This window comes from Agelaius tricolor, unplaced genomic scaffold (genome assembly GCF_023055355.1).
Source record: "Agelaius tricolor isolate 1412-34295 unplaced genomic scaffold, bAgeTri1.0.p SCAF_10, whole genome shotgun sequence".
Lineage (NCBI taxonomy): Eukaryota > Metazoa > Chordata > Aves > Passeriformes > Icteridae > Agelaius > Agelaius tricolor.
Genome location: NW_027269270.1, coordinates 23186872 through 23205985, shown reverse-complemented (window position 1 = coordinate 23205985; position 19114 = coordinate 23186872). Strand labels below are relative to the sequence as shown.

Here is a 19114-nt window from a genome sequence, read left to right as displayed (position 1 = left end):
CTTCTTGACAAGTTATTGCTACTTTTGTTCTTAACAACTAACACAGCTGTCTACAGGGTTTCAAGGAGAATTAGAGGAATTCGGATTTTTGTGAGCCCCAGCAGAAAAGTGTAGATGTTGTTCCAAGATTACCCTTTGGTCTTCAGTCTCATATTAAGGAAGACATGTAGTGGTCTTGGCACATAGATGTAAGAGGTTGGATGAACAACCTTCCAACCAGAGGATGCCATAGCTTTATTGTGCTGCATAGGTAAATATAACAGGGTCCCTTGCTCTACTTTTCATAATGTTTTGACTTTTCTCTGCTGGCAGTAAGGAGATTTGGGTTCTGTGCTAGAGGTTATGAAAGATATCTTATGTCACCATGGAAAGCTATTTAGGACACATTTTTAAAGTTCTAATTTTTTTAGATGCCTCCTTCCATGGCAGAAAATGAAGCCAATAAACTGAGTCTGGTAAAAGGGAACAAAGTTATAGAACTATTTTGAAGGCCTTGACCTTAAGCTCCCTGTTCTATAGTTTTTCCAGATATGATATTTCAGTTTTTCCCAGATCTGATCTGCAAATAATATAGCTGGCATTCAGAAGGAAGTTGGGCCATAGATGAAACTATAGATCTGTGTTTGGAAACGCAAGACTGGAATACATCTCACTGCTTTGCTTTTGCTGTAATATTTTTGGTCTTACTGCTAATGCATTTCTGTCTACTGAGTTCTAAATTATTTCACCAACATCCTGTGCTAGTTTTCAGGGGTCAGCAAAACTTTACAGCCACGTTAATGAGTAAATGCTCGTAACAAAACTGAACTGAATCCAATATCAGAGATAATCAGCAGGAATATTTAGTCCCAAGACTTTGCCAGGACTACAAGAGATGAAGCGTGGTCAACAACAGCTGCCTTTTGCCCCTACCCTAAATCCTGACCTTTTTTATATGTACAAAGCTTTACTATTCAGATGTATTTATCTGACTTTAGAACTTATTTTAAAAAAGGTGTTATTTTAAATTAATTGAATCGTGGTCTGAGCATTCCCTCATTTAATATACAACTTGCTTCAGACTTCTGGGTTTCCAACTTGGTTGCCTCCTTTAAGAGTTTAAAGCTGGATGAAGTTGTTTCCACCTGCACAGAGCATTCTCAGGACATTTGCATTAGGGTACATATATTGAGGTTCTGTATTGAACTTCCTGTGAGAGGATATGATGGACATCATGTATCATCAATTAATGAAAAAAGGTCTGAACATTACTTTTCAATGGGTATAATTATTTTTATGCGGACTTAGGAAATGAATGAGAGCCTGACCCAGAATATGTTGGTGTTTAAAGGCAGTAATACTAGAAGCTATATGATCATTTCAAATGCAAACCTCTTATGAATATTCCATTTTTTCTCTTCTTCTACCTGATTATTTTCAGTGATTCTCTCTTCTGACAAAGAAATATTTGTTCTACACAGCATTTGAAAGAGAGCCAGGAAAGAAAAAGAAATACTGTAATTGACTTTTATTGTCAGTGGAAAAAACAGGTATTATTATAAAGACTTCAAAGAGATTTTTGGGAGAAAAAATACCAACTGCTGTCAGTGATATGTCAGTAGGAACACTGTTTTACTTCAGAGTATGCCTTAGTTGGCTGCAGGAAGGTTAATATTTTCATATACTTTAGATTTGCAATAACCAAAACTATGAAGTGTTCACAATACTTAGGGAGTAAAACCAAACCAGTGTAGTGGGTTTGTTTTTTTTTTTTTTACTTATGAAAGCCCTTTTTTAATTATAGTGAGAGAGGACCCCAGAAAACACACCCTGTCAGACCTATACCTGTGCTGGCTCTGTGCCATCCTAGGGTAGAAGTTTCTATGAAGAGTTTGTTAAACACAATATCCTTGTGTGATAGCTTTGTATATACAGTATATATTTTTAAAAATTCAGTATTATGCTGCTAATGAGACCAGAAAGGAAGAGATCTAAAGACAAAGAGTGCTAAGTGGTCACAGATAAAATCTAATAGCAAATCTATAAAAACATGGTTCTCCAATGCAAGCAAAATTAAACTTCAAGTTATTTTATTAACTTTTCCAATATATGGATGCAGGAAACATTTTTTCTTTATTATTAGTTTTAATAGTTTTATACACTTGATCTAAAGGGTGACTCCCCCACCAGCACCTCTCACTCCCATTCTACTTCAATGGCCCCAGTGTTAGTAGATGATCATCTCCAGGGGAAGCGGACATGAGTAAAGGAAATGAACAATGGTGTAATTTCAGAAATAGCATTGAGGTACTAGCTGTAAACCACCAAAGATGATTGCATCTTTGCACCCTGGGATGGAATTTATTTGCATCGATATTTCCTGATCTGTAAATGGATACATTTTTAGCCTTGACTGTTTTTACACCTCTTTGTGGTCCAATTTCATATACAATCAAGATGTTAATGTAATATTTTTGTCCTAGGTAATTTTCTTATCTATTTTTGATGGGGTTACCATAGACTATGGCATATTTTACATCTGAATATCAAATTTCAACTGTGTTTTGCAATGCACTAGCAAAAGCTCAGCCAGTAGGCAGAGGTGAAAGATTGGTTCCCTCTATTCAGCGCTTGCAAGACCATATTTGGAGGATAATGTCCAGTTTGGGTCTTCCCAGTATAGGAAGGATGCTGATTAACTGGAGGGACCTCAGAGGTGAATCATCAATGTGGGTGACTGCCTGGATATGCTAGAAGAGGTTTTTGTTCAGCCTGGAAAGGAAAATTAATTGGAATGTTTCCAAAAACCTAAAGGAATGAGGGTTGCACTGTATTGGTTTTCCCTCACTACACAAGAGATTAAAAAAAAAAAAAAGGTAACAAAACCACCAAAACATTTTCAGCAAAGAATAAAAGGGGAAAAAAGTTAAATTTTATTCTAGAATTTTCACAAGGTTTTTCCTTGTCTTTAATAAAAATCCTGGTATCTGATATATTAGCTGCAATGTGTCCTAGCACCTTTCCACCCCAAGCTTAGAGCTCTAACTTTTCATGCTACATATAGATGACACCTAGACCAAGTTTAAATCTTTTTTTCTTCCCAGAAAAGACAAGGAATAACAGATGGTTCCAATTAAAAAACTGCAGGAGAATATATTTTTTTTAACCAAGCAATCTGGGTCATGAGCAAATACATTTTTTTTTCTTCCAGCTTCATCTTGAAATTGCAAAGAATTTTGAAAAAAGTCATAACTGGAGATCTGTAAGATAAGAAATGTAATTAAGCCTAGTAGGAGTCAAGCTGCTTTTAAATACCTTTTAGCAGATGGAATAATGGAAGGAAACCTTAGGCAATACCAGATATACTTTGGAAAACTGAGGAATTGTATGCATTCCTCAGTGATTGCTGTATTCCACTGTTATGCCCAATAGTTTGGATAATCTGATACAAAATGCAACCATTTTGAAATTTGTCCTTATAGGTTGTCCCATATAAAGACCTGGGAGAAACTACTGTTTTTCTATTCCTAGGCAGAACATGAGAATCATCAGTACACATCACAAAGTACAAGCACACCAAAATAAGTATTGCTTTCCCAGTCCCCATACTGCTCACAGAAATAGTACTAAGATTTATTTTATTACCCAGTGTAACACTCTCTCAAAGGAGCATCATCATGGTTGAGGGCTGGTTGTGCAGGCGACAGAGGATTCCTGGTGCTCTTGCTGAAGTCATCTCAGTTATGAAAGAGGCAGAAATCAGTGGCAAGAGGCCTGGGTTCAAGTCTGATTTTTTTATGCAATTCCTTGATTCAACTATTGAATATTCAGGACACCTTGGCTAATTAGTACCTATTTCTTCAGTTAAAGGGGCGGTATTGGTTTGTACAGATGACAGAAATGGCTTTCTGCTATCACATGAGAAAACTGCTTTTTAACTCCAAAGTGATAAGAATTATCTTGGTATCTAAAATGCCAGGCTTGCACCTGGGATCAAACCAGAATAGCAATCAATCCCATGTATAAAGCATTTACTATCTTCTACTCTTAATGAGAAACAATCCACTTGACACTGGAAAATAAATACATAGATAAAAGTAGTTATTTAAATTATGAATAGCACCAGCAATTTAAAAGTGGTGCTTTATGTAATTAATGTTTAGCAACTAATAAATTTCTTTACCAGTAATTAAACACTAATTAAATAATTTCCTCAGGAATGTGTTTACTAATGGTTTTTCTGGATATTCATTTTCCTTTTAAATGTTTCATGACTGTTGTTGAGTAATTAATGTTCACTAATTAATTTTGAAATAAGAGTCCTGACCCTTCAGCAGTCTAGGAATGTAAATCCCTTAGCTGATGTGTATTCATTTAAAGCTATTCATAGTAAGACCAAAATATAGCATAGCTTAGAGGGGACAAAATACCAGTGCCTTACAGTTCTGAAACCTCTGGATTCTTACTGAGGTGTGAGTTCCCAGAGGCAGGGCTGCAGGGATTTATTTGGGTGTTGGATCTGTGCTTGTGCTGTGAGTGACTTGGGGATGCGCTGCTGTTCCAGTGTGGCATCCATCCAGCTGCCTTTAAGTTATTGCAGTTCACAGCTTAAATGAAGTGGCTGAAAGATTATAGTGTTTCTGAGTTGAATTTTTCCATATTGTCCAAGCTCAATGGAAGCTTTTCTCTCTCTCCTCCCTAGACTGTTGTGGAGTGGGAGCTTCCCTAAGACTTGGGGGGCTGTCAGCGCAAAGGAGCGCTCCTGGCACCTGCAGCTGCAGACAGACCCTGGTGCAAGGTAGGGCTTCTCAAGCAGCCTTGGAGGATGAATGCACAGACTTTGCAGTGCCCGGCAGCAGCTGCATTTAAAAGGTACCTCTGCTTTGTAAAACACCATGAATCGAGAGTCAGTTTATGTGGTGCCACTTCCTAAAAACCACAGCAAGGCTCACTCACCTAGATATTGCTGTAAGGTTTGGAAAATGAAGCTACTTCCAATTAATTATTTCAGACTTAAACTATTTTTGAAAGAACAAGTATTTTGAAAAGTATTATGAAAGAACCAGCTGAAGCTCCAATTTCACAGGGTCCAATCTCATTTTCATTAACAGTGGCTTTAGAAAGGTCAAAAAGATCTGTCTGAGTCAGTCAATATTACAAGATCACAAGTAGCAAAATGAATGAGTTATAATGCTTGAATGCACATGATCTGTCTGTGCTCAGTAGTAATTGACTTCAGTGACACTTTGTGGGCATTAAGTAAGAGTATGTTCTTAGACCATGGTTGTTCTCAGGGGCAAAGCATTCTCTGTGTGTCTGGAGCAGTCAGGAACTAATGAACTACTGAAACCACCATAAATCTTGAAGAAATAGTAAGAAAATATAGAATAATGATTCCTTCCTACCATTCAATTGAAAAACATGGGTTGGCTTCATTATGGCCCCATGATATTCACAGGCAAAATAAAGGAAGAAAATAATCTGAACCTAGTTAGAAAGGTAGGCACAATTTTGCTTTTATTCATGCTGAGGTAAATCTGGAGCCACTCATGTACAGCCTGAAGGTGGCCTTTATTTTTAATTGCTGTATTTTAGTGCTATTTATTCAGCACAAAAGGGGAAGGCGTCAACCTGGGAAGCAGAGGTGGTGATATCTGCAAGCTAATACCATACTATGAAGAAAGTGTCTTTGTAAGAGTGAAGAAAATACTAATGACTTAGTTGGAAAAATAATTAAAGGATATTGTTGACATTTTTGTCAATTGCAAACATATATTTTACTTGCTTTCAGTTTATGAAACAATGACTAATTTCAGCTATTAATTGCTGTGATGGAGAACTGTGTATTTGAAGTTGACATACCCCTTAATTTTACATTATGCTTCATGAACCTAGTAATTTTAAATTAGTATCATTTAATTCTGAGGACAATGAATGAAATAAAGGAGACCTGGGAAGTTATGATGCAATATAGAGGAGTTTCTTCCCCTCCAATCAAGCCTATATTATTTTTCTTCTGGTGTTTTATAATATCTTATTCCTCAAAAGTCACTGTGAGGCCATTCCTACAAAAGGCTGCAAAATGCTCAAATTGCCAGTTGGGAAGTGCAGCTCTGCTTTCTGATCCTGCCTTAGCTTTGAGTCATCAGTGGGTGACTGCAGCACGCTGTGCATGTTGGCTGTGCTGCTGCAGGGAGGGGGTGGCAGCTCTGTCACAGCAGTGCTGCTTCTCCCCCAAAGCCTCTCTGGCATTCCCAGGGCAGGACGGGCGAGTCCTCTCGGTCCTGCACAGGAAGAACTCTGCAGAAATGAGGGAGTGTAGCATAAATAAAGTCCCAGCAGCACCAGGTGCCTTTTGCTGGGGGAACGGGACCACGATGTGACTCTACCACAGGCAAACAGAATAGCAAAAGCTCACCAGGTGAAACAGGCAGAGGGCAACCAGAGAAATGGAAATTAAGTGATAGATCAAGTGGCAGCAAAGGCTAGCAACACATACTGGATTAAAAACATAGGTTTCCCACGTCTGAGGTGAATCTGGTAAACCTAAGATTATCTGTTTATCTAGCCCTCCTCTAATTTGACCCCAGTGGGATTCTGTGTGGGAACAAGGAGAGAAGCAGGGAAATGAAACAGCAGCTGGTCAGAGAAAAATGCTTAATGTTCTTTGTGCCATTTGTGGAAGCCTGTGCAACCAGCACTGAAAATCCTGTGACAGGTTTGCCCAGTAAAGTAACACAAATGACATATGTTTTTTTAACTGTGGGTATTTTTCAAGGAGCTCCTCCTTCCCAAAATCCAGAAATGACTGTAACTGTGGATATCCATGAAATTCATGTTAGAGTGACTAGCAAAAGTGAAGGAGCTTTTATGCATTCAGAAGAAGAGCTGCACAATACAGAGCTGAGATCTTGCTGCTGGAGTTAGGCTGTCTCCATAACTGAGAGCAAAGTGTGTACATTGAACAGGCTGCCCTGTGCTTTCCAGGTATGTGCATTTACTCCTTTGGGTGATTTATATGTAAATTAAACTTAAAGCCATAAAGAGAGACTGGGTGGGGAGATTGCAAAGTGTTGGGCACAGCATATTCTGGAAGATCGTGCACTTAGAAGGGGCACTTTGCATCAAGTGTTATTTTGCCGGTGTTAGCCTGCCCTCTAGGTGCTAGATTTCTCTTTGAGATATATTGCACAGGTGGCATGTATAGACTGTTCTCTGTGTGTGTCTGTTTCTAGGACACAACATTTGTTTAAAGTCAAATTCTCTACCTAGAATTGGTCTTACAAAACCAAGCTGCTTTCTGATGTGTTTCTTGTCACAGGTGTCTTTGGGGAAGTGTCAGTGTAAGTGCTTTCTAGGCAGCCTGAGAAGTATGGGGAAATTGCAGCAAGAATAAAATCATGGTAGTAGTAATAATAATAATAGTAGTGAAACAATAATGCACAGACAAAATTAACTTCTTGTAATTCCAAAATAATATTTTTTACCATCTTTACCTTTAAAAACCATAACTTTTCATCTCCATCTGCTTCGTGGATACATAAGATAAGATCAGTCTTTAAATCTGAGAACCAACAGAAGGTCAGTTGTCAAGGGAGTTATCGAGCCAAGAGGTATGAAACTTGATGAGCCAAATATAATTTGGCACTATTATTTCAAAAAGACTTGAATTCTGTGCATCAACCAAATGCCATAAAGAGTTAGCTGAGCAGGGAGAGAAATACTTTTTGGTTCTTCCTATGTCATGATTAAATAAGACATGATATGCTTGTATGATATTCCTGTTTTTCTGTAGTGGATTCAGATTCATGGCATTACAGAGGTGGCTCAAGATGATCAGTTAACCAAATTTATTCAAGTATTGCTTTGGATAAAGAAAGGATAGTCCTGGGATTAAGTGGAAGTTTATGACACCAAGAAATTTCTCTTGGATCCATTTTCTGCTATTGTACTTCTTAGCTGATGTGTCCATTTAGTTGACTTGTGTCTCAGTTTCTCCATTTGTCTGACATAAGCTGTAGTAGCACTGTCAATTTTTTTGAATGGGTACATGAGCTCTGTTTGAAGTTCTAGTGGTACTGCTTTTTACAGCCTGATGTTCTGTAGGGCTTCTCCAGTTCATATGTGGATGTACTGCCCTGGTAGAAAAGAAGAAAGAAAAAAACATTCTGCTGTGGCCAGGTCTGCTCTGAGCCCAACTTTCTCTGCATCCAAAATGAGTTAATCAGTTTGTTGATATTTATGTTTTGGAACAAAACTGGAAAAAAAGGATGAAGTTAATGAGGACAGATAGTAATGAGGGATGAAAACTTTGCCTCTCTTGGGTTTTACACAGAGGGCACTGTGTTGTTGATGGATGTGCATAAGGACAGTAGCAACGGAAAACAGAATCAAATTATTTGGGGAAGAAATGGGGTAAATTGAAATGACTTTGCTTTCACAGACTGTACTGCAACTCCTAGCCTTTAAATTTGTCCTTTGACCTTGAACTTTGCGTGCATTTTTTTCTGGTATAATAGAGAATCTTAGTTCTGCAGTAGAGGGAAAGAAAATAACTCTTAGCTGATTACTATTTGTTACCAAGCACTAGCAAAGGATTTCCAGCATTTGAGAGCTGGGCACTGCATCCATCTGAAGTACATTTAATGACACAGCCTCTGTTTTATTAATGGATGAATACTTCTGTGCAGCCTTTCTTGCTGGAGAAATGTCATCATCATGCTTCAGCTTTGCCTGTTGCTTGGTAATTAGGCTGCTTTTCTGTCAAGGAAGACATGTGAATTTGAATCCTTGTTAGGAAGGGAGCTGATTAGCTCTAGCTCCTACTTTTACAGTTCTTATTCTGCCTAAGTGGATGAGTTTAGGAGAAATCACTGAAATGGGGAAGGTACCAATGCCAGCTTATCTGGCAAAGTTTTATACAGAGCTCAACGTGTGTCCTGGGTGTATTCATCAGATGTACAGCTTTTGTCAGGGGAACCATGTGTCTAGTGCTCCTGAGGATCTGGGCTTCCAGGTCATACTCTGTTATGATGAAAACAGCCCTGTTCCAGGTCAGCAGTAGAAATCTGAATGCACAAGAGGTCTAAAATTGGTCACTGTGTAGTCCACAGATGACTGGAGGGAGCAGTAGAAGCTGAAGTCAGGGATCCAGGGCTGTGGTTCTGGAGTTGGAAGCACCTGCTCCAGTGTGCTGAAGTACATTCACAGATGCAGCCATCAGCCTTTTTACCATTAAAATGTATCAAAGCAGCAGCATTAGAATAATATCTTCTCAAGTCATTTAAGTATAGTACAGGTTTCAGGAGAGTGGTTTTCCTATCAGCTGTCAAACTTGCTGGGAATATTCAATCTGACCTGTAATCAGAGGTTTTTTGTGTGAGTAACAGGCCCTTACAAATCAAGTGCTAATTATCTGAGGGATGAATGTGTCCTAACAGAGTGATAAACGGATATGTCTGTCAGTGATACTCCAGTACATGTCAACTTGAAGTTCATCAGATTCCCAACTTACTGTATTCCCTGCTGCCAAATTACAGTCTCCTTAGGTGCAGGTGTTGGACTTGCATTGGGTTTGACACTGTCACTATGAGATCTTTGTATTTTAAATGTTGCTTTAGGCTTAAAAGAAGAAATATGTTAGCACAAGTCTCCACAGCTTGGCAGACAGCTCTGGATTCCCTTTGTCAGACAGATTTTCTGAAGCACCCAGCTTTGAAAAAAGGTGTCTTCTCAGAGGCACACTGAGCTGAGCCCCAGGATCCTTATTCTGTGTCAGATTTCTACATTGCAGTGTCTCATGAGTCATGCAGGTGATTGAGTGCCCGGTGACATGAAACACAATGGGCTTTGTGCAATGTCGGATTTCCATTTGCTGTGAGTAATAAACCATCAAGTGTGCTATGTAATGATAATAGAGGTAATTTTTTTTTAAATAAACTTGTTAATTTTGCCAAGTTACCATTTACCATTAAACAACCACCAAGAGTCCCTAGGATTTCTATTCCTTGCAGCTTAAGTTTATTTTTTTCACTCTTGGCCATTTTTAACTACAGTGAAATTTTAACAGGCTCTCTTGAGGTCCACAAGAGTATGTAAAGTTCAGCTGCTCCCTGGTGTCCAATTCGAGAATCCCTAGAATAATTCTGTTTGGTAAGCGACGCAGTAATTCTCATTCCCTAATTGCCCCTGTTCCCTCATCATGTGTCTTGAGGGAAGAGTAATCCTTGATGAATGATAAATTTCCCTTCATGGAGTTTTACTGCATGGTTTAAGGTCCCTCTCAGAGAACTTGTTGATTATAAATCACATGCAATTTCTGTCAAAGCTTGGGAATCACAAGTTAATGATAATTTCTTGAGTTTTTAAAAAAGAAGCAAGAAGTTTGTAACAGAACTCTGCAAGAAGAAATCAGCTGTGTTGTTGATGTCTCCTGTAGCTTAAGACATCATTGTTAGCTGTCCTTTTCTGAGATGAGAGAGCTTTTGGATGCTGATAATTTATGGTGTCAGAGAGACAGGATCAAGCATGCCATAATTTTCAGTCTTTAAAATAGCTTTGAGAGTTCCATGGGATATATACCCTTTACAAAACAAAGAAAACAATTTCACTTTGATCAATAACAAATGCCATAGGAGGAGATGATTCCTTTCAGAAAATCAGCTTCCTCTGAGGGAGAAAAAAAAAAGCTGCAAAAGACTTGTGATATTTTCATGCAGAACATGAATTTTCCTGTTCTGGTTAATTAAGAAAATGTCATTGAAGTTGAAACTGTCATAGCTATGAAAGAATGCTTGGCTTCACACCTTGAGAAAGGAAGAAATGCACTTTTAGATTCAGTGGTAACTCAATAAATAATAGGTCTTGCTTTATCAGTGCTTAGATATGGAAACAAACAGCAAGAAAATAGTAACTTAGATATTTGAAAACCAAATATATCTAAACAAAGCTATTTTTTGGAGAGAATGTGCTCATGATATGGAAAACTGGGAGCTGATTGTGCAACTCTTAATGCGACATGGCCATGATCTTGTTTATTTAAATTTGTGGAAAGATTGCTGTTTTATGTGGTGTGCACCTGCATTATGATAGCAGATATATACACAGATTCATTCTATGTAAAATATACCTTAATAAAATTGAACATTTTGCAGTCATTAAAAAATATATTCCTGGTCAGGTTGTAGCCCAACACCCAACATTCAGGAAAAATAATCAATCAAATCAGCATAGTGTTCATTAAATATATGCAATATAATTTCTGGTTAATATCAACAATAAATTGATGTCCATTTAGGAAAAGGGGACTCACCAACCTTCTTGAAGCAATTCTATAAAAACTCAGTACAGTTGAAGAAAAAATTAAAATGGCAACTCTGTATTTGCCTCTTACAGCACAAAATCTCAGAAGTCTGAAAAATTAATGAAATGCTGACCATTTTTTAGACATCTTTACCAATTTTACCAAAAGTTTTGTAATGGAGAAAGGTAATTAAAAGCAAAATAAATTTAATTTCTGATGTTGCTTTTGATTATTTCATAAGTGACTGGCATGAACTTGGAGAATTTAAATATGAGCTTCTGCTAGCCTGCAGATGTCCAGGTTCTCCGTGTAACTCTGATCTGCTGACTGATTTATTCCTCCCCTTCTCTCTTTGGTGAGAGTCTGGGTTCATTCAAACAGAATAATTTCAAAGTGATTAAGCTCCATTTCCAATGATGCAGGTAGACTTTCACCATTTTCTGCTTGGTTAGATTACATTACCTTGGAGTAACTGGGTAGAGAATAAGCTTGTACAACTACTTTACTACCAGTGGTATTTTAGTGATGAAAGTAAAACCATGGCTGGAAAAAGGAATACTGCAATTATTCATCTAAGGGCAGTGTCACCAGTTTTGATGAGCTCGAGCTTTTTTACTTAATATTAATCTCTTCAGGACAGTATTAATAGCTGAGTTGCACTAATACAAGCTGGATAGGAACCAGTTGCTGAACTAGAACTCTGCTTTGTAGCATGTGAGACACTGGAAGGGAGGGTGGCAGGGGGAAATTTAGTACCTGGGGGGTCTAAATAATGCTTTTGAATGTGGTCACTTTAAGAGAAAACTTTATTTAACAAAGAGAATATTTTTCAGTAAATGTTAATATATGTGGTTTGTTGAGTGATTCTAAAAATACTAAGTTTACTAAGTTTTTCCAAACATGTTTTTAGAACCTTTAGCCTCCCATCTCATGCCCAAGGAAATTATATTATTCTGCTTCAGTTGCTGCTGAATTCTTGGTTTACTTCAGGTCTGCTCACTGTTTTCCACCCCTCACCTCTCCCACATTTAAAAGCCAGACCTTTAGCAGTGGGCAGGATGAGAGAATTTCATATAGGCTGGGAAATATTTTCAGCTCCACTAAAACAAGTCCCATGTAGCCACTCACCCTCATCTCCTGGGATTTTGAAAAACACCTCAGCAGATGTTGCTAATCTCCAAAGGCTTCCTTTAGCTGCAAAGTTCCCCTCTCTCTCTTGTCTTGGCAAACATCTGCCTCCTGGCATATCCTGTTCCTTTTAGGAGAGATCCAGCTGCAAATTTCCCTGACACATGGGAGTTCTCTGCTCATTAGTGCAACTACAGCAATAACAGCAAAATCCACTAACTTTACGCATAGGACATACCTAGATTGTATCATCATTCAAGGCAGGCAGCACCCATCTACAGACTGAAGTTCCTTCATGATGGAATTATTTTTTCCAGGAGTGCCAAAGACAGAATTTTTGGGAGTAGGAGCTTGCTAAAGCACAGCACCCATTTACAGGGCCATTTGCCTGTGCTCAACAGCATAAATCTGAGAGTATGGCTCTCATGGGAGTCAGCTGTTGGGTTTGCAGCTTGCTCAGAAAACATGGGGTTTTTTATCTATGTTGCAACACATCTTTCTGTTTACAGGGCATCTCATACTGCAGATAGTATACATTAGAAATTAATGAAGGCTGAGTTAAAATTACCAAAACAGCACTTTGTATTTATAAATACTTATGTTCATTATGAATGTGTTATTTGTACATATAATCTCCTCCAGCTGAGGGAATATGGATATTTCTGAACTTTTTTTTCCCATGGGGATTGCTGGTTTTAAGTTTTTTGCCACCTTCTTCTCTCCTACAAAAATTTATTTCCTTTTTTTAAGCAAGTCCATGCTTTATGAGTGTAAGGATAATGCTCATGGACAACCTTGTATGATCTATGGGAACAAGGATCTAGAGACAGCTTGAAGGGAACAGCCAGGGCTAAAAGGTAAAAGTCAACCAGCAGGTGGATCAGCACTTGTGGGACTAAAGTAGCTCAGAGCCATGGAGGTGAAGGAGCAGTTAAATTCAAAGACTTTATAAAACCCACTTTTTCCAACCACTATTCATGACAATCGTCAGATTGCTTTCCCCAGCTGTAAGGACAGAGCACCAAATGCATAGTCATAAAATTATTTATTTTTAATAATTTGAGACTTGAGTTTAGCTAGCAGGATAGAGAACTGGAGCAAGAAATAAGTATCCCAAGAGCCAAACACCAGACCTGGCACCTGCCCCTCTCTGGTGACTGTACATTGATGCCCTCTGTGAATTGTCCCTCATCCCTAGGTTTATGACTTGGATGTAAATTTCTTGCTGTGGGTGATCTCATCCCTGGCCAGACAATGTGAATCCTTCCCAAACAGTGTGGAAGAAGGTCTGTCAGGATGTAAGCAGTAGCTTGTCCTGCCACTGTTCTACCCTGCTGTAGGCCATGCCTTCAAAACAGAAGGATGTCCTGTGGATTACTGTGGGCAAGGTAACACTGGGCCTTTAGGTGGTCCCCTTGTGCCTCTCAGAAAAGGAATAAAGGTACCCCTTATGCTCAGCTGCCTAGGACCTCACTCGAAAAATGAACCTTTCTCACACTCCCCTCAAATTTTAGGCATGAGAATGATCATATATACATAGCTGAAAAGAAAATCTGCCTAAATTCCTGTTGTTGGCATGTGCATTGTTAGCACTTCTTCTCTGTATCCTTTAGAAGTAGTTTTGTTAGAATACTGTCACACCTTTGCCCTGCTGGCTAATCAATGCTTTGCATAGCACAGCTAGTAAATAATCATAGTATTTAATTTTTTTAAAAAAAGGTTTGCTCTGATTTTACCCAGTTTTCTTACTGAATGATGGATTTATTTTCTCTGTCATGCTTTTGGGAAGAGGGCTTAGATTTGTATTTTTCATTTTTCAGAAGAAAAAATTAGTCCAATGATGGCTAAGGAAAATTTTTTCCCAAGATTCTGCTTCATAGACAAGTGACTGCTTTGAGATTTCCTACTTTTCAAATGAAACAAATTGTAGTTATTTCTGGATGTTTAAAGAGTCATGTTGAATGTGTCTTCAGGCTTGTGCATAACAATTTTATGGTACATGGGTAAAAATCTGTAATAAAAATGGAAGTTTTCTCATAGCTACGCATGTCTTTCACTATGCTGCTGAGTTCCTGAGCCCCAGCCATAGGGAGCAAACAAAGAGCTCCTTAGATGGTGTTTGATCTCCAGAATGAACTGCAGCAATCTGAGCACTGGCCTGAATTAAGCAGTTGTCAGCAACTCTGTACATGATGGCTAACACCATCCTGCTCACTGGTCCTCAGTCCCTTTTTGTAGTCAAAGACACCAGCTGTGACTCAGCTATTGAGAAAGCTGTCCTAATCCATGGACATGCAACATGGAATGAGCTTTCATTAGAAGAACAAAAACATGTTTTAGTCTTCAGTTGAGTATATTAAGTGTTGCAGGAAAAATAAAGCTAAGGTTTGACTTCCAAAGCCAGAAAAAGATATTTCCTTGTGTTCTTTTCTGTTGCCCAGAAAGGTGATCTGCTTAATTCTGATGAGCCATAAGACAAATGTCAGTCATTAAAAATAACAGTAATTAAAGAAAAGAAACCAAAGCACAAACCTGATATTCTTCTAAAATTTTCTTAGAGGTTTTCCTGTTTTGTTTTTTTTCCCCCCTCCATAAACTACAAATGGAGACATGGATATTTATAGTACAAAGTACAGATACATATTTTCATATATGAAGGAATTCAAACATCTAAACCAACTTTAGGTTTTTAACTCTCATTTTGACAGTTTTGTGTTTCAGCTACATTTTACTTCTAGTGTGAAAGTGTCAGGCATGGAAGAGAAAAGGAAAGCTTATCTCAAAAAAACCTTCTGTGGTATTTATTCGTCTTCTCAAACAGCAACATCCAAAATAAGTGTTTATAATAGTCTTAAGAAAGTGCTACTTAATTCTACAGGTCAGAGCACATAACAACTTTCTGGGGTGAAATTCTTGAAAGGAGTGTAAGCAGTAATATCAGGTCCAGTAATATATAGTTTTGAAGCATGAAAAAAGGTTTCCTGGACTGAAACTTCTTTTGTGTAAAGTGTTAGTGGGTCAGTAAACTTATCTTCCAAACAAACAGAAAGGTTTTCCCACATCCTCTGGGCACTTTGGAAAGATATTAATATTCAGAGCAGTGATTTAAGCCAAAATGTCTGAATAGGGATTAAAGGGAGTGATGTTTACCTGACTTTTTATTATCATGGTTTGACACAGTTTTCTCTTTGGTAGAAGACGTGTTTAAAAGGATAATTTAGCATGACCAAAGCCAGTGATGAGCTGTAGAAAATGCAGTATCAGATCTTTGCAGCTGGCTGCCTCCTGTGTTGCTGGTGTGATTCTTGGAACATGGGTTGTTCATGCTTTTGAAATCTGGCACCAACAGATCACATGTTTGGAACCCTAGAAGTGTGCAATACACAATTGTATCTCCTGAAAGAGTGAAAAAAACCTAGAATTTGACAACTTTTTTTAAAAGTACAATGTATGAGAGAGACTGCAATAAGCTGGGATGACATAACTTGTGAGGCTCTGAATAAAAACATGGAAAGTTGTGGGTTTTTTTAATCCAATGGTTTGTATTGGAACCCATTAGACATCTGTTTTTGGTGGCTGCTCTGGATCTATAAAGATGGGCATTACTGACACGAGTATTGCTTAGGCTGCACTTTTCATCGCTGGAGCTATTAATGAAATGCTGGATGCTGATCACTCCAAACATTTGCAGCTTCAAAATTTGTTTGATAACACAAAACTAATGAAGAAGAAAAATCCACAAAACTGGAGTTGTTCCCAAATGTCTGGGGTTTCTTGTTTGGTTTTGGTTTTTGGTTTTTTTTCAGATTAAATCTGAATTTTTAACTTCAGGAAGACACGTAGGCTTGAGAGAAACTTTGATAATGCATGCATGGTTCTGTGAAAACAAAAATTAAATCCTAGTTCAAGTGATTCAAAACATCACTTTAATTCAGTCTGAGGGAAAAGTGTCTTTACTTCTGAGACTGCTTCCTCAACCAGGAGGGTTCGTGTCCTTTGGTTATTGCCAGAACATTCTGGGTCTCTCCTATTTATTCATATTTTTTGTAAACAACTGTGCAATTCATCTGCAAAGTGCCTCTGCTGACATGAAATGTCACTGGTTGGAAACTTCTCTGTCTACTTCTACTGTTATGGCTGCAGAGTCACTCGTGTCATTTTTGAGAACACCATGTAAAGGGCTTCTCATCAGCACTTGGTGTTTCCCTGGTGCCATGTCATTTCACAGCTGGAAGCTGGCAAATGTACTGTAATTTTAACAGGTGGGTAGCTGCAAGACAGACCCTTTGCATTCATGGCGACAGTGTGAATTATAAAATTAAGAGAGACACAGAACTGTCCAGCTGGCTGTCCAGAAAATTTGTCTTTAAAAGCAAAGACTGGTGATACTTTGTAGACCTGCACAATATTTGAACATTTTCTTATTTTTCATGGTGCAAATAATAGAAATTCCATTGGTTTGGTGCTTATTCAATCTCATTCAATTTTATTCAGCAAGAGCTAAAAGGGCTTTCATTCATTCCTTAACTTTTAAGTCTGGAGTATATGTAGCTTTTCTGTATCCTAATCTTTACACCATTTTTGGTTAGACTTCCTGAATTGCTATAAGTAAAATCTGCTTTTGGCTTAAATTTAAATAACAGGTACAGTCACTAAAGAAATAAGGATAAAGCATTGTCTTAAAGCACAGTGTCAGACCTGTTAATTGCTTGGCTTCAAGGCATATTGATTGACAATATTACTGCTCTGATTTCCAAGTCAACATGCTCCCAAGAGGAGTCTATCATGGAGAGAACAGATTAACCAACAGTAAAGGCTGCAGCAAGGGCAGCCTTGTTTTTTTTTTGGTTTTTTTTCTTTAACCTCAGGAAACCCTTTTTCAGACTGTGATGAGGTGACTTCCCAGATCTTGTGAGAGAAGAATTTAAAGGTATATCCTAGTTTCCTGCTATGTATCCACAACCCCAGAATGGGCTGATGGGTCAAGGGTTAAAAACCTCCACTGAGCTGCAGGGCAGAGGAGCTCAGACTCCCTGGGATGCAGCTTTTTGCTGCTTCTAGCTTCCCTAGAAGGAATGGAAGTTATCAATAAGAGATATCTTGGAAGAGGTCTATGCATGAGGACAGTCAAAAGGAAAAAGAAAAATTCAGGCTGGCTGTCTCATCACATATCTCAAAGTGAAGATGGAGGTCTGTCAGTGGGTGCCAGATTGAAAAGGAAAAAGAAAGGGAACAGCCCAGTTTCCTGAGCAGGCTGTGTCAGGGAGGGAAGCAGGTGACATTTTCATTTAAATGGCTGTTTTCATTGCAAATACCTGTTTCCATGGCTGCTTCATACACCTTTAAAATATTTTTTGACTACTGAACAGACTGGAAATGCTGTTGTTTTCAATTGGAGAAAAATAAGAAAAAAATAATCAAAAACCCCCATATTTCACCTTTGTTATTGCTGTTTTGAATCTTACAGCAAAAGTTAATATGTTCCAAATAAATGTCATGGGTAGTAATGAAGTTTGTGAACCAGAGGAAGAGAGCTGAGTTATCATGGAGCCAATGACTCTGCTGATTGTCCAGAAACTTCTCACTAGGTATTTGAGTCTCATCACAGCCTAGTTGGGTTACATCAGCTTAGGGAAATGCTGGTACATCTCTCTTGTGGGCTAGAAGGAGGGGAAAAAAAAGTATACACAGGGTTTGAGACTGTTGAGCTTTTAAAAACAAATTAGCCCATGTTACTGTTTCAGAGCATGAACTCCACTCTGCTGGGCTGGAAATGCATCCTGATTGCCTGTGAAAAATGAAACTGCACTGCCTGACCTTCACCTAAAGAAAGCAATCTCAGAAATCCATGCCCACATCTGTGCCTTGGCTAATTTTTTTTTACATCTGCGTGTCAGGATGAGGCATCCACAAAGCAGCAGTTTGACTCCAGAAATACTAGAGAAGTTAAGCACTGGGAGAAGTGTTAAGAAAGTATGAGATTTCTGGGGATAATGCTGACATTGGCTAATTGAGAATTTGGAGTGTACTTGTCTATTTTATAGGCTAAGACACTTCTTTGGGACTCTGCTTCTTACAAAAAGACACAGGTAATGTGGAAGAACATGTAAATGGCTCCTTGATGAGACAGCCCTTTAATGAAGCAAAATACTCTGGCAGTCCAGTCAACGTCTTTCTACATCAGCTCCCTGTAACTACTGGGAGAAAACAGATTGTGTCAAGAAAGGAAGAGTAGAAAAGAGCATCTTGGCATAACCAGGGACACAGGCTGGGAAACAGAGGATGAGGCTTATGAGAAAGAGGCTATTGCTAACACCAGCAAGAAGCTTTCCTAGCATGTGAAGCTAAAGCATAATACTGATCTCTTAAGAATTAAGCAGGGGAAAAACTGCTTCTAGTGCAATCAGAATTATTTAAATGCCAGAGGATCCCCTGGTCTTATTCAGTTGCCAAATAAACTATATTTGTTATGAAAATTGCCATGCAGCTTTATGCTTTGAAAAATGACTTTTTAATGAGGTGGTTTAGCCTAGCCAGCTTAAACAGAGGCCTAAAATATATGGCTGTGGCACTATTCAGCAAGAACTCTTCTGTTTCCATATGGGTGGGTATCAGTCATGCTCTGTTTCTGTGACATAGCTGTCTAGGGACAGCAAAACAAAGGTTTGTTTTGCATTTTTTGATATATCAGTTTTATTCCACCAG

At 38.4% G+C, this 19114-nt stretch overlaps 1 protein-coding gene across 1 annotated transcript in view; it reads left to right on the top strand.

Moving 5' to 3' along the window:
• Positions 1-6948: 6948 nt before the first annotated feature.
• CNTNAP5 (contactin associated protein family member 5) overlaps positions 6949-19114 on the top strand; it is a 410986-nt gene continuing 398820 nt past the window's right edge. The window contains exon 1 of the mRNA XM_071435220.1: positions 6949-6966. The gene's annotated coding sequence lies outside the window, so the exon portion shown is untranslated. The remainder of the gene's footprint in view (positions 6967-19114) is intronic.